Here is a 14,547-nt window from a genome sequence, read left to right as displayed (position 1 = left end):
GAAATAGTAAACTACTGTTTCCGAAAGTAGATGTACTTCCTTAATAATATCAGCTTATATTGTACATTACACATCACAATTGTGTGTCATATCACAAAGTAAAATGAGTAAATAGTTATCACCCTGGCCTCTTTTCTTGTGGCGTTTCTGCAGCTGCCTTGCAGTAAAGCTATAGTTAGCCTAGCTATCCCCCAAGTTAACAGATGCGAAACGAATGTTCTGCCAAAGGTAGTCACGCGTGTTTTCGTGACGTTAGTGACACAGTGACGTTAGTAACGTCAGTGACTGTGGCTAGCAAATTAGCCACCGTTAGCTTCACTTTTCGCCACAAAAACTTAACTTAAGCCTAAACCATGCAACGGAACGTAAATTCCAATAGAAGCAACTCAATCGCTACCAAGACGAAACTTTTGACACTTACGTTGTCTATGTAGGCCAAATATTGACTGAGTTTTAGGGGGGCAAAAAGAATAATAATAATATATATGTGAGAGAACAAAGGTTGTGCTCTCGCCGAAGGCTTGAGCACATCCAATTAGGCTATTATTATTTTGTGACTTACCTAATAGTGCGAGTTTGTTCACGTACCGGTTAAAGAGAACCAACCAACTGTCAAAACTCACTCGTGGTGACAGAAACTTCAGGGGAAAAAACGGAAGTTGTTACTTGACAGGTGATTGGGTGATTGGATGAACCATCTGTCTATTACCGTCCATTAGCTGCCATTAGAACGATGATTGTTCCAGAACATAGTTTGAGGCCAAAGGGATGCCAGCCATTTTAAAATGTCTTTGAATTCTTTGAAAAGTAATTAAGCATGCGCGATATCTGATATATTCTTTATATTTTTGTAATATGACATTTTCACAAATATTGCGATTGAAGACGGCTCAAGGTGGTAAACGTTTAATAAGATGGTTCCAGAGGGAGAGGCTGTTGGCAAGAAAAAAACGATGCCCAGTGTGCAACAACAGAATGAAATTCAAAAGAACCAACACGACCAAAGATGGATATAGGTGGTACGTGGAAATCGATTATTCAGTATAATAACATATTAGTTAAAATAGATAGAATCTTGGATATTTCTAGACTATTTTTTTTATGTTACAGGAGGTGTATAATAGTGATGGGTCGTTCGCGAACGATCCGGCTCTAAGAGCCGGCTCTTGAAGGTGAACGTCGGGAGCTGGCTCGCATATCTGAAGAGCCGACTATTTTTAATAGATTAATACAGCCTATAAAAACTAAATGATTATGAAATAATGAATTTTTATTGTATTTAAAATAATTGACTAATTCAAAAAACAACAAAAAAATACTTGTAGGCTTAAAGGTGCACACGATCATCCTCACATTCTGTTCCTGTCAATCCTGCATGAGGGAGGGCCGAGCCAACTCACACACAGTCAGAGTAGTCAAAACTCGGAGGAGAGCCATGACAAATCAATGCATTTTTTAAGATATGTGGTTACGGTCGAGTATGATTTCATTTAATAATTTAATTCAAATTGTTTTCACATCTATCATAGTCAAATTCATAGTTAAAACATGTATTTTTTAAAGAGCCGTTCGGGAGCCAAAAGAGCCGGCTCTTTTTAGTGAGCTGAGCCATACGAGACGGCTCACGAAAAAGAGCCGGAATGCCCATCACTAGTGTAGAAAGACAAATCACAGGGGCAGAGGCATCACAAGGTCCATCAGGGATGGCTCAATATTCTCCAGATCACATATTCCATTAACATCATGGATGGAAATTATCCACAGGTTTGGTGCTCCCTGTCTCAAAAAATGTATTTTGATGATGCTGTAAATATTGTGCATAGACATAAATGTGAGATTTTGAACGGATGTTTTCAGATCTATTCAGGCTGATATTCAATCTCAGATTTTGTGTTTGTGAGTTTAAGGATTTAGGCCCTACTGTAATATTGCCTTCATAATAATGTTTATTGGCCTATATGAAACGCACATTTGATGGTTTGTTGTCAGTTAATGTAATGTTTGATCAGAGATGTGTTATTACAATCAGATTGGATTTATTGATAATGTGATTCAGTGTGTTTAGTATGTTGTGTCTTAGTTTGTCACAGGGTTTGAGAAAAAGACAGGTGGACATGATAGGGGATGGAGTATGTGGGAGCAGCAAATCACTGACCAGGGTGACACTTTTGAGAAAAATCTGTGGTAAAGCAGTCAAGCGACTGAAGAGAAGACGGCAAATGAGGATTGGAGGGAGGACAGCTTTTGTTGTAATAGACGAGAGCAAATTCAGACACAAAAGAAAGGTAAGGTCTTGGTTTGTAAATTAAATTGTAATTTCTGTCAGTATAATTATTGTAGTATAAATACAGTGACAACAGGTATTATTATAAGTAGCTTGAGGAGATGGTCAACCCCAAATTATGTAAACAATCAAAAAAGATTTATTTTTTCAGTACGGACGTGGACGACGTGGACACACCTGGCGAAGACGTTCATGGGTCTTCGGAATGGTAGAAGTTAAGAGGTCCCAAAGACGTCCTGTCTTAAGACTTGTAAATACACGCTCCAGGAGGCGACTGATTCCAATAATCAGAAAATATGTTAGACGTGGTAGTGAAGTGATTAGTGATTGCTGGGCTGCCTACAACAGACTGTCACATGATGGTTACATTCACTATCAGGTGAATCACCAGAGACATTTTGTCCACCCTGGGAGCGGTGCTCATACACAGCACATTGAACGGGCATGGCGAAGTTACAAAGAGAACATCTATAGATACAGGGGAAACTTGACAGAGAAGGCGTTAAAGATGAACTTAAGGTTTATCGAATGGAGCCACTGGCTTGGAAAAGAGCATAGGGAGGGCATTCTTGGATGCATATTTAAAGATATCAGAGCATGTTACAAAGTCTAACCACCTGCCAGAAGTCTTAAGGAGATTGTACAAACTAATATTATTTCAGATCTTTTGAAGGGTTTTGTCTTTTTTGTGTTTTATAGTAGGAGGGTGTGTGAATATACATTTTAAATATTGAAGTTTGTATAAATATAACCTCTGTGTTCATCATGTTATACTATGGAAACATTGCAACAACAAAAAATAAAAGTTTGTGTTTATTGCATGAAAAAGGGAATGAACAGTAGAAAAGGGTATGGTAAGAGCCTGGTAACACCATGGAAACAAACACGGCTTCCTTTTACAGTCCAGTTTCATATTACTTACTGAGTAAATAGCCATGTTTTACCTGGTATCGCCTTGGAACGTATAGTACAAGTTCATACTAAGGGGTAACGTTGACAAAGTGGTATTCGCTTACAAAGGGTATGGTAAGAGCCTGGTAACACCATGGAAACAAACACGGCTTCCTTTTACAGTCCAGTTTCAGATTACTTACTGAGTAAATAGTCCAAACATGCGCAAGAACATACACAGTATCCAAGAAGATTTACCGTGACAGTAGAGGAAAACTCTTCCCGCCGAGGTAGGTAGCTATATACCAGCCAAATAAATGAGGCCATCATCGATAAATGTATCTGAAAAGGTATTTTATTGTAAAGTACTATGTTATCTTCTCATTAGACGTGGACTGTTACCGACATAAACCTTAGGTAACTACAGGGTAATAGTAGAGTATTTTGTTCGTAATTCTGCTGGAGCTTGGCCGTCTTTACCTACTTAGTAGCAGTGGTATTTACCCAATAACACATTATAATTTACCATATATATATATCCCATAGTTACCAACTTACTACCAGCGGTATTTACATAGTAATATTTATAAGTTTCCAGTTAAATACAAAGTTTTGTCTTCTGTCTTTACCTAATTAGGACCAGTGAAAATTACCCAGTAATGACCAGCACGTTAGTATTTAGTTAATAGGTAAATACTTCGAATTATCTAGGTATTTACCACCTTGGTACCAATCGGCAATACCCAATAATACAGAAAATATACCCAGTAATGACCAGCACGTTAGTATTTAGTTAATGGGTAAATACTTCGAATTATCTAGGTATTTACCACCTTGGTACCAATCGGTAATACCCAATAAAACACATAACATACCATTTACTTTCTATGTAAATACCTAGTACTTAAGGGACTGTAAAAGGAAGGGTTACCGAGATACCTCTGGAAAAGTTATCTAGTATAATTATAACAAGCACACAGAACTGAGTGATTAACTGCTGGCGGCGGTGGATGGGCCAGGTGCGACCGGATGAGGAACGGCCGGAGGGCGATGCTCGGTACGGCTCCGCGCTGCAAGAGAAGCTGTGTGTCCCTGAACCCCGTCTGTCTCTGGTCCATGTTAAAACTATCCGCCGTGAAATGGTCACTGCAGTGGCGGCTGTTGGAGTTTATCCGAAGCTTTCCATCAGCGTGGCTTTTCACAAAATCAATCCACCTATTTTTCCTTTCCTCATCAATAGGGAAATTAAATGGCGTTGCAGCTGAAGGATTAATATATCTATGTGTCTATTCCAATATGTAATGATAGTAATCAATGACACAAATCTGTGTTCTAGAAAGAGTGATCTGGAGTCGCAGAGGTCCCATAATATCAGCTTTAATGCAGCAGTTGGAAATCAACAAGTACAGAGCTCTGGGGTTGTCTACGTTTCCCTACCCGCAACAGAGTTTGGGCTGGTTCACAAAATCCAACTGGCTATCTGTCCCTCCCCAGCATATATTTATACAGTGCAATTGAAACACAAGTATCAAAAAAGGGTTGAGCTTGTTCTCTCGTGCATTAGGGAGTTGTTCTTGCCTCCGCGTCCCACCTGCTCGGGTGCCATCTCCACCCAGATTCAAGGTTGTTTCTGAAAATGAAAAGATAGAGACACAAAGAACAGCTTGCTTCCCACACTCAGTGTGAGACCCAATGTTTAAGCCTGGGCACACTTCTAAGTTCATAACTTTAATAAGCACAATGCATAACTTTAATAAGCACAATATATTCTTTACAGGTGAAGGATTCTAAATCTTTGTGTCTATTCCAATATGTAATGATGGTATTCTATGACACAAATCTGTGTTCTAGAAAGAGTGGTCTGGAGTCACAGAGGTCCGATAATCTCAGCTTTAATGCAGCAGTTGGAAATCAACAAGTACAGAGCTCTGGGGTTGTCTACGTTTTCCTACCCGCAACAGAGTTTGGGTTGGTTCACGAAGTCCAACTGGCTATCTTTCCCTGCCCCAGCATATAATATACAGTGCAATTAAAACAGAAAGATAAAAAGAGGGTTGAGCTGTTCTCTCGTGCATCAGGGAGTTGTTCTTGCCTCCGCGTCCCACCTGCTCGGGTGCCATCTCCACCCAGATTCAAGGTTGTTTCTGAAGATGAAAAGATAGAGACACAAAGAACAGCCTGCTTCCCACACTCAGTGTGAGACCCAATGTTTAAGCCTGAGCACACTTCTAAGTTCATAACTTTAATAAGCACAATGCATAACTTTAATAAGCACAATATATTCTTTAATCCCTCTTTTGATCTCTGAAAACACCAGAGATCAATCAACATAGCCTGGACCAACCACTGCCTCCTCGTCCTGGTCAGCCAGCCCCAGCAACGGCATTTGGAACCCCTTCGTCGGGTTATCCTCAGCCGAGACAATGATCCTGTTACACAGGGACCTGATACATGGGATACAGCAACAGTCATGTTGATATTGATATAGCACACTCTTAAGTAAAATAGCGGAAACCTTAGTCCAGTACAATTCTAGTGTGGTCAAGCAGTATCACTCTTGGCCTAGTCGTAACCCTCTTTTCCGGACTCTCACATTCGTAGCAATAGCAAAAGGTTCACTGGCCTTTCTCCACCAACTCCTGCAACGTACATCTGGATTCTGGAGCAGCACAACACATGCTCCAGTGGTACCACGTACTTCCTTTCCCCAGTACCCTTAGGGCGTGCAAGGTTCTCTCGATGACCTTGAATGGTCCTGTCCATAAATGTACAACAGTCTTCCCCGAACATCTGATGATGTATTGGGGCAGGTGGGACAGGGTCTTCAAGGGGAAGGGGGGGGGGCAGACCACTCATAGGTCTGATGAGGCATAGGGGCAGATGGGGCAAGGTCTCCAGGGGAATGGGGCCTTAGAACAGGGGTTAGGTAGTCAGACCCGCCGGTCTGACTCGTCCTGAGGCAGAAAAGAGTTACAGTCCCAGCATCACCTTATCTCCCATGATCAAGCAGTAACTGAGTCAAATGAGATGCGAACAGTCGAACACCAATGATTAAACACAGATATTGAAATCAAGAACCCATTTAAGGATTTAAAGTGGATATTTTTAAAGTTCAAATAAATCCCTCCTTTCACACCATTTTAGGGTGTGACAACAAACACAAATTTAAAAATATCCCATTACTGATTACACAATGTTGGCATACAAATCAACAATAATGATGAGACTATGCAGCGTTATGGCCAAGTGGTGAGGACACACTGGACACAGTGGGAAAACCCTAATGATGTTATAGGGGAAAACCCACCGTCACTCCACAGAGTGGACATTCGACATCCATGTATCCACGGCAGACCTGGACATGCTCACAGGCCCCCTTCACCACATACATACAACTTCAGCCAAGCTTTTAGAATTGTAATAAAATAAAATAAATTCGAAACAAATAGAAAAACCAGAAATAAGACAGGATATTTTAAAGTTTTCATAAGATCCCTCCTTTCATTGATAACTTTAATCAATACCCAATCTCCTCGTTTGACTCCTCCACTCTTTGGTTTACTGCTTCACCTGGAACAGAATTTAGCAGAAGACATCTCTTTTCTAGTTAGCATTTTTTATAAAATTGGTTAACCATTTGATTATCCTCTTCATCATGCTATGTGAAAGGCTTAAGTTGTGGTATTACATATGATCTCCAATAAATCAATTCAAATGGTGTTATGCATCTGGTATAGGACTGGGAAAGACTTCAATTCACATAGTAAACATACTGTATCTATAATTACCAGGCAGTATTGACCCTTCAGTTTTCTTATTGTTGAGCAAACACATGTAACAGCATCTAATAAGACCATACATCATCATTTGATAGTCAACTCCTATTAGTCATGCCTAGAAATGACAATCTGTTTCTTTGTTCCCTTCTTTAGAAAATCAACTGTTAGTCTAATTTCTTTCACTCCAAAAAACCTTTTCTGTCTTTTAAAACAGTTAAGTTTAAGACCAATATTGTTTTAGATTCTCTATTTTACCAAATCACAGCTCTTTTTATCAAAGATATGATCAAAGGAATTTTCATTATGCCAAACCAGAATCCGTATGCTTCTTAAATGAAATATAAACCAAATCATGTTCTTAATGTAGCTATTAACCAAACATTTTTCCCAACTATATTTTCTATAAAGGTCAGACAGGTAGAACTTCATAACTCGTTTTGCTGCAGTTCAAAACGAGCCAATTAGCTCAAACCATCATAACCACAATTTATCAGACTTGATGAGTCTTCACAAATTATTTCAGAACTGAATGTTATAATAACCCTCTTCATAATACAACATTATCACAGCCTAACTGTTCATCCCAAACAGTATGCCAGGCTCTGATAAAACTCTCAAATAAAACTTAAAACCAAATTACAATTAAACTCCAAATAAAAGTACATTTAGTTATTTTCTCTTTCTCATTTTTAACCAAATTATATCTAATACCTTTATCAAAACTCTTAAAAACCCTAGATTTTACTATTTGGCTTAAAATGTTATTCCATATACCTTCAAAGTATATTCATAGTTTCCTCTTCAAAACATCAGTGTTTAAACCAATCATCTCTTCACATCCACAAAACGTTCTTGTTTTATTTCATAACCTTCCATGATCCTCTCTAAACCAATCCTTTATGTAACTTTCCAATTGCTTCCTCATAATTTTTCACATACATTTCCTCAAACCATTCTTTGACCAACACAGCTGTTTAGCGTTTACCGTCTATTCACTTAATTTTGCTCTAGTATAACTCTTCCAATTGTATTAGAACCTATTTATAAACCAGGGGTATACCCTCTGGGATAACCTTTGTAAGATCTCAACGTAACTGACTCTTTTAGCCCCCACCTTTCTCCAACTCTCCTCTGGATTTCTTTAACTTCTTGGTCAAAGGAAAAAACACACCACACTCCTCTCTATTTTTATTAAACTCAATCTGACTCCACACAAATAGACAATGTTCAGGGATTCTAACCCCTGGAGAGGACTCTAACCTCCCCTTGGACAAGACAACGAGTTTAGGGACTCTAACCCCTGGAGAGGACTCTAACCTCCCCTTGGACAAGACAACGAGTTTAGGGACTCTAACCCCTGGAGAGGACTCTAACCTCCCCTTGGACAAGACAACGAGTTTAGGGACTCTAACCCCTGGAGAGGACTCTAACCTCCCCTTGGACAAGACAACGAGTTTAGGGACTCTAACCCCTGGAGAGGACTCTAACCTCCCCTTGGACAAGATAACGAGTTTAGGGACTCTAACCCCTGGAGAGGACTCTAACCTCCCCTTGGACAAGACAAAACACAAAAACGGTTGATTTCCCACCACTGTTGGTTTGACTAGGTACGATGAAACATAGTAATCGTCTAAATTTGGTTCTCAGTTCCGAATAGCAGTACTTTGAATTAACAGGTGTCTGCTTACCTTTTTTTATGTTGAGGCCTCTGACGATTACGTCTGTCTCCTCGCACCGGTGTATGGGTCTCTCCCCCGATCCGTCGGTCGGGCCGGAACCCTCTGGACTCCCTCTTTTCAGCGTCGGGGTCACCAGTTGAAGGATTCTAAATCTTTGTGTCTATTCCAATATGTAATGATGGTATTCTATGACACAAATCTGTGTTCTAGAAAGAGTGGTCTGGAGTCACAGAGGTCCAATAATCTCAGCTTTAATGCAGCAGTTGGAAATCAACAAGTACAGAGCTCTGGGGTTGTCTACGTTTTCCTACCCGCAACAGAGTTTGGGTTGGTTCACGAAGTCCAACTGGCTATCTTTCCCTGCCCCAGCATATAATATACAGTGCAATTAAAACAGAAAGATAAAAAGAGGGTTGAGCTTGTTCTCTCGTGCATCAGGGAGTTGTTCTTGCCTCCGCGTCCCACCTGCTCGGGTGCCATCTCCACCCAGATTCAAGGTTGTTTCTGAAAATGAAAAGATAGAGACACAAAGAACAGCCTGCTTCCCACACTCAGTGTGAGACCCAATGTTTAAGCCTGAGCACACTTCTAAGTTCATAACTTTAATAAGCACAATGCATAACTTTAATAAGCACAATATATTCTTTACAGGGCAGCTGAAGTTCTTGCATCCAGGGAAGATGCAGTTGCGAGTGGAGGGAGACATCCTGAAGCTAGCTAGCTAGCTGATGTAGGCTACATTAACAGTACAGCAGGAGGAGCCATTCAGTGATCTGACGTAGATCGGTCAAAATGAAGTAGATAGGTAATTTTTTGGCTCAGCTCATTTAAACCTGATCTGAAAACCGAAGAGAAACTGTTCTACAGTTCAACTCCACATTTCAGTTTCAAATTTTTCACGCTTTGCACATGCTTTCAGGAACTCATTTCACACATATAATGTACTGAGAAGCAAATCATGGAATTTGCTTTACAGGATCTTTAAGATCGAATTGTCGTGTTCTATTCATAACGATGGATAAGCATCGGCAAATGATCGTATTTCTCTCATTTCTGTGCTCTATTTCAAACGTCGAAGTCGGCTCATTGTCGGCTCATCACTGACTGTTTCAGGAAGAACGTTCCATTATGCTCATTCCATGTTGTATTGCAATTAGCAAGCATATCTCGAGCCAGAGACTTTTTAAACCGTCATTTTTCGTCACATAGAAGGAGCAGCATTATTCGTTGTTAGGTATGGAAGTAGAAATATATCATAACGTTTTGCGATAAGTATGTTGCTTGTAGCCTATCCCTACAACAATGTGTAAAGTTACTGTAAAGAGCTAGGTTTGAGTGAACTCTACACTGTAAAGAAAAAGAGATGAAATTACCACACTTTTTCTGTAAATTATACGTGTTTATTTCTGAATGACAGGTGTAACAGGTTAGAAAAGCAGTTTGAATAATTGCACAACATATTCTGTTACGTGTTTTTCAGTTTCTTTTCTTAACCTTTTATTTTGAAATCACAAGCACACTGGTATTGGGGGTCTCTGGTAGCCCTCCCTGTCTCCCCTTGTTTTGTTCCCCCCCCACCCTTCCTCTTTCCTGTTTGATATATGCTGGGAATGAGGTAGGCGGTTGAATTTCAGTGGGAAAAAACAATCAAATTAATATTGCCTTTAAAAATAGTCATCTATGTTATTATCTATCCTCTTACAACTGATTATTAATATGTGTATAATATATCTGAACTATTTTTGTGAAATATCCCTGTGACATGGTTTATATGTTTTTCTCTTTTGCTACATGTGGGGGCTAGCATTAAGAGTGGAGCTAGCAAACGGGAGACTCACCAAACTGTGTTTCTGTTGGTGTGCTTAAACAGGTGTGATAACGTTTTAATTTACCTTTCTTAATATAAATGTTACATATCTCTTTACTTTTTGATATATGCTGGGAATGAGCATTAAGAGTGGAGCCAGCAAACGGGAGACTCACCAAACTGTGTTTCTGTTGGTGTGCTTACACAGGAAATAAATATAACGTCTCAGCAACGGTTGTCCACGGGTCACATTTATTACACAACGCAGAAGTTACACCGGTTACACAGGAAATACAGATAGAAATACAATGGCAAACTGTACATTTATAATTTTACATAAACATTACAGCCAAATGTTGTTACTTTGTTGTTGTTGTTTTTTTTAAATACACTAAAAGGTCTGTTTTTTTTTTACAAATATTAATAACATTTTCACCAAAATGTTTTGTTAAAACACTTAATTTCACTTTATCAAAACTAGCTAATTTAACAGTTATTTTGCAGATATTTACTTTCATCCCACGGACAAATAACATAATTTTTGGTTTAGACATTGAATTGTGAACTGAGCTCGGGTAGTTGACGTCATGAAATCCCAGCATGCACCAGTCAATATCAAAGACCAGAGCCATTTCTATGGCTCTGTCAAAGACTACAAAAGCCTGCAAAAGCCTTTTTGGGGCTATCTCGTTGTTCATGATCATTGACCAATGCACTTTTAGTAAAGCTCTCTCTTGGAAGTCGCTTTGGATAAAAGCGGCTGCTAAATGAATACATGTAAAGACGCCAGAGTAGGACTAAGGAAAGTTGATTAGATAGTTGTGTAGCAGCAACGCTCCTGTTACCCAGAATGCCCCGCGGCAAGCTGAAAACCTACAGAGGTTTAAGCTTAGTTAGATAAGCATTGTTTCGAGGTTTGTTGTTGTGGTCGTTTTGTTTTGATATGTGTAATGTGATGGTCTGTAGTTTGGATACATTAAGTGCTCACCCTGAGTGTGAATGTTGTTCAGTTAGATGGCGATCTAACCTGTCTACTAGGACTAATGAGCAACGAGCAATATTCCTGTCCAATTCGCACAACTAGCCGGCGCTACAGCTGTAATCTGATGCGCCGGTAATATCTGTGGTGTTGTGCACACGACTTGTTTTGAATGAAAATGTTAAATCTTCATATCTTATTTTGGCTTTATTTAATATTGTATGTAAACATTTTTTTACTGTAATTTAATGGGTTTAATCTGGCGTCCTAGCTGCCAGATTGTTCCTGTTTTTTACTAGTTTTTTTTTTTTACAGTGTAGGCTACAGAGCTAGCGCAAAGGGACCCTAACCGGCTAGGCTAGCTCTCGACACACTGGTCAGACATTTTACAAAAGTGTAGTGTTATGTATGCAGGTGTATTAATAAAGTAGTATTGTACTAAACTAAACTGTAATCATTAACTAGTAGTTCAGCAGTGATCCACGGTAGTGATGGGTCGTTCGCGAACGATCCGGCTCTAAGAGCCGGCTCGCATATCTGAAGAGCCGACTATTTTTAATAGATTAATACAGCCTATAAAAACTAAATGATTATGAAATAATGAATTTTAATTGTATTTAAAATAATTGACTAATTCAAAGAACAACAAAAAAATAATTGTAGGCTTAAAGGCGCACACGATCATCCTCACATTCTGTTTCTGTCAATCCTGCATGAGGGAGGGCCGAGCCAACTCACACACAGTCAGAGAGTAGTCAAAACTCGGAGGAGAGCCATGACAAATCAATGCATTTTTAAAGATATGTGGTTACGATCGAGTATGATTTCATTTCATAATTTAATTCAAATAGTTTTCACACCCATCATAGTCAAATTCATAGTTAAAACATGTATTTTTTAAAGAGCCGTTCGGGAGCCAAAAGAGCCGGCTCTTTTTGGTGAGCTGAGCCATACGAGCCGGCTCACGAAAAAGAGCCGGAATGCCCATCACTACTCTGGAGGGGAGGGCGGAGCCCCTCACCTAGCGGAAACTGGGCGCAACACCACTTACTAATTAGTTCCGCTTCTCTGGTTCCTATTAATACATGTTGTTTATGTTACGATAGAAATAACATTTTACTATACATTGTGTTTCTTCTTTTGTGAAATTACACTGAGTGTCAATGTTGAATATACCACACATGCAGCAGCGCAGCTAACGTTCGCGCTTCATCTCTAACTATCTAAGGTAGAGCTAAACTGCTCAAAAGTGATCACAACCACTTGTTACTGTGTGAAGCAATTTGCCTTTATTGTGTGTAGTCGATCTAGTTATCTTCTGTCCCGTCGTTTGAAGCATACATTTTAGCTCCGGTGTTACGTCCCAACTGGTTCCCAATGTAACTGGTTCCCCAGCTTTGCATGCACCTATCAGTCTGCCTCTATCACCAGATTCGTCACAAATTCACAAACATATTACTGGCGATTTTCAAGTCGGATCTCATATTTGCTGCGGCAAATATGAAAGTAGGCCTATAGGCTACGTGCGCACTACATTAGGCTACCATTCGCGACAAAATGAATGGAGACAAAATAAAACATTTGCAGGCTTGCATGAAGTGGGATTCGATCGCACTAGAGCACAGTTTCCCAAAGTTAGGGTCGCGACCCAAAATGGGTCGCATACACTTTTGTATTGGGTCGCCAAATGAAAAAGAAAAAATGCATAACAATTCTATGATATGTGAAATAATTTTCCAAATTAAAATAGAAGATGAGCGTTCTTTTTGCTACACTAGTCTAGTCAGCACAGATGCTGCGTGCGAGGCGGTTTACCCCTCCCCCTTTCTTCTCAAGATCCTGGTCCACGTTTACCCGCTCTCTCGCGGAGTCTGGGCTGAGGTAACATTAAGAGTGACTTCTGTGGTTCCCTTGGCATGCATTGCGAGATGTCAAAACGAAAATATAAAGAAGAGTTTATAAACGTTGGCTTCACCAAAGCCATTCGAAATGCAGAGGAGAGACCTCAATGTGTTTTATGTGGGGAGGTGCTCAGTAATGAGAGCTTAAAAATAAACAAATTGGACAGACATCTCCAAACGAGACATTCTCAGCATCGGGGCAAGTCAAAGGAATTTTTCCTGGGCAAAGAAGAGACTTTCAGCAGACAGTGTTTTGACAGCGGAAATGTAAGTAAGAAGCATTTGAAATGTTTTGTGTGTCTGTTAGTTACAGTGCCAATGGTTATTTTGTGACTAAAATGTATGTTGCTAGCTAACGTTACATATAGCTAACATATAGCTAATGGCAACGGCCAATGCCGCGCGACCTTCCGCCCCCGGCTTGTCCCTATGTGGATTAGGCCGCGAAGTGCATTTATTCAACTTTGTTTTGACAGTGTGGAAGAGTCATTAACGTGTGTATTATGTTAATATAGGTTAAAGGCCATTTCACACGACTCGCGTAGGCCTATGTGCTGCAGATAAAATGTATGGGAATTAATGAAAGAATACAGACCCAACGGCGTCATTGCACTTACAATTAGAAACCAAGTCTTTTCTCGCGTCTAAGCGTGCAACGCTGTTCAAATGAGCCGATACATAACAGAAAATACTCAGTGTGCCCTACGAAGGAAAGAAATAGCATGTCATGCATTTTCTTCAAGACTTGACGGATTATTTACTTTCAGTTGCATGTCATAGTTAGTCAATTTGAGCTATTTTGTGTATATGTGTGTCAGTGATTTTGAATTATATTATTGTCTCATCTACCAGGCATTCAAAGGGAACAGAGCAGCACTGAAGGCATCATTTCAAGTCAGCCTCCACATTGCCAAAGCAAAGAAGCCCCATTCCATTAGGGAGCAGCTGATAAAACCATTTAAAAAAAATGTGTGTCTCTCTCTCTTGGGTGAGGAAGCAGCGAACAAAGTTGAGTCTGTCCCACTCTCAAATAACACAGTTGCAACTAGAATCAAAGACATGGCAGTGGACATCCAAAAGTCAGTTACAGGGGAAATAATGGAACACAAAATATTTTCACTGCAGCTAGATGAGTCTGTTGATGTTGCTGGGATTCCCCAATTAATGGTCTTTTCCAGATACATCAGTGGTAAGGATATGAAGGAGGAGTTCCTGTTCTGTGACCGG

This window comes from Osmerus mordax, chromosome 1 (genome assembly GCF_038355195.1).
Source record: "Osmerus mordax isolate fOsmMor3 chromosome 1, fOsmMor3.pri, whole genome shotgun sequence".
Taxonomy (NCBI): Eukaryota; Metazoa; Chordata; class Actinopteri; order Osmeriformes; family Osmeridae; genus Osmerus; species Osmerus mordax.
Note: the sequence above shows the minus strand (reverse complement) of the source record.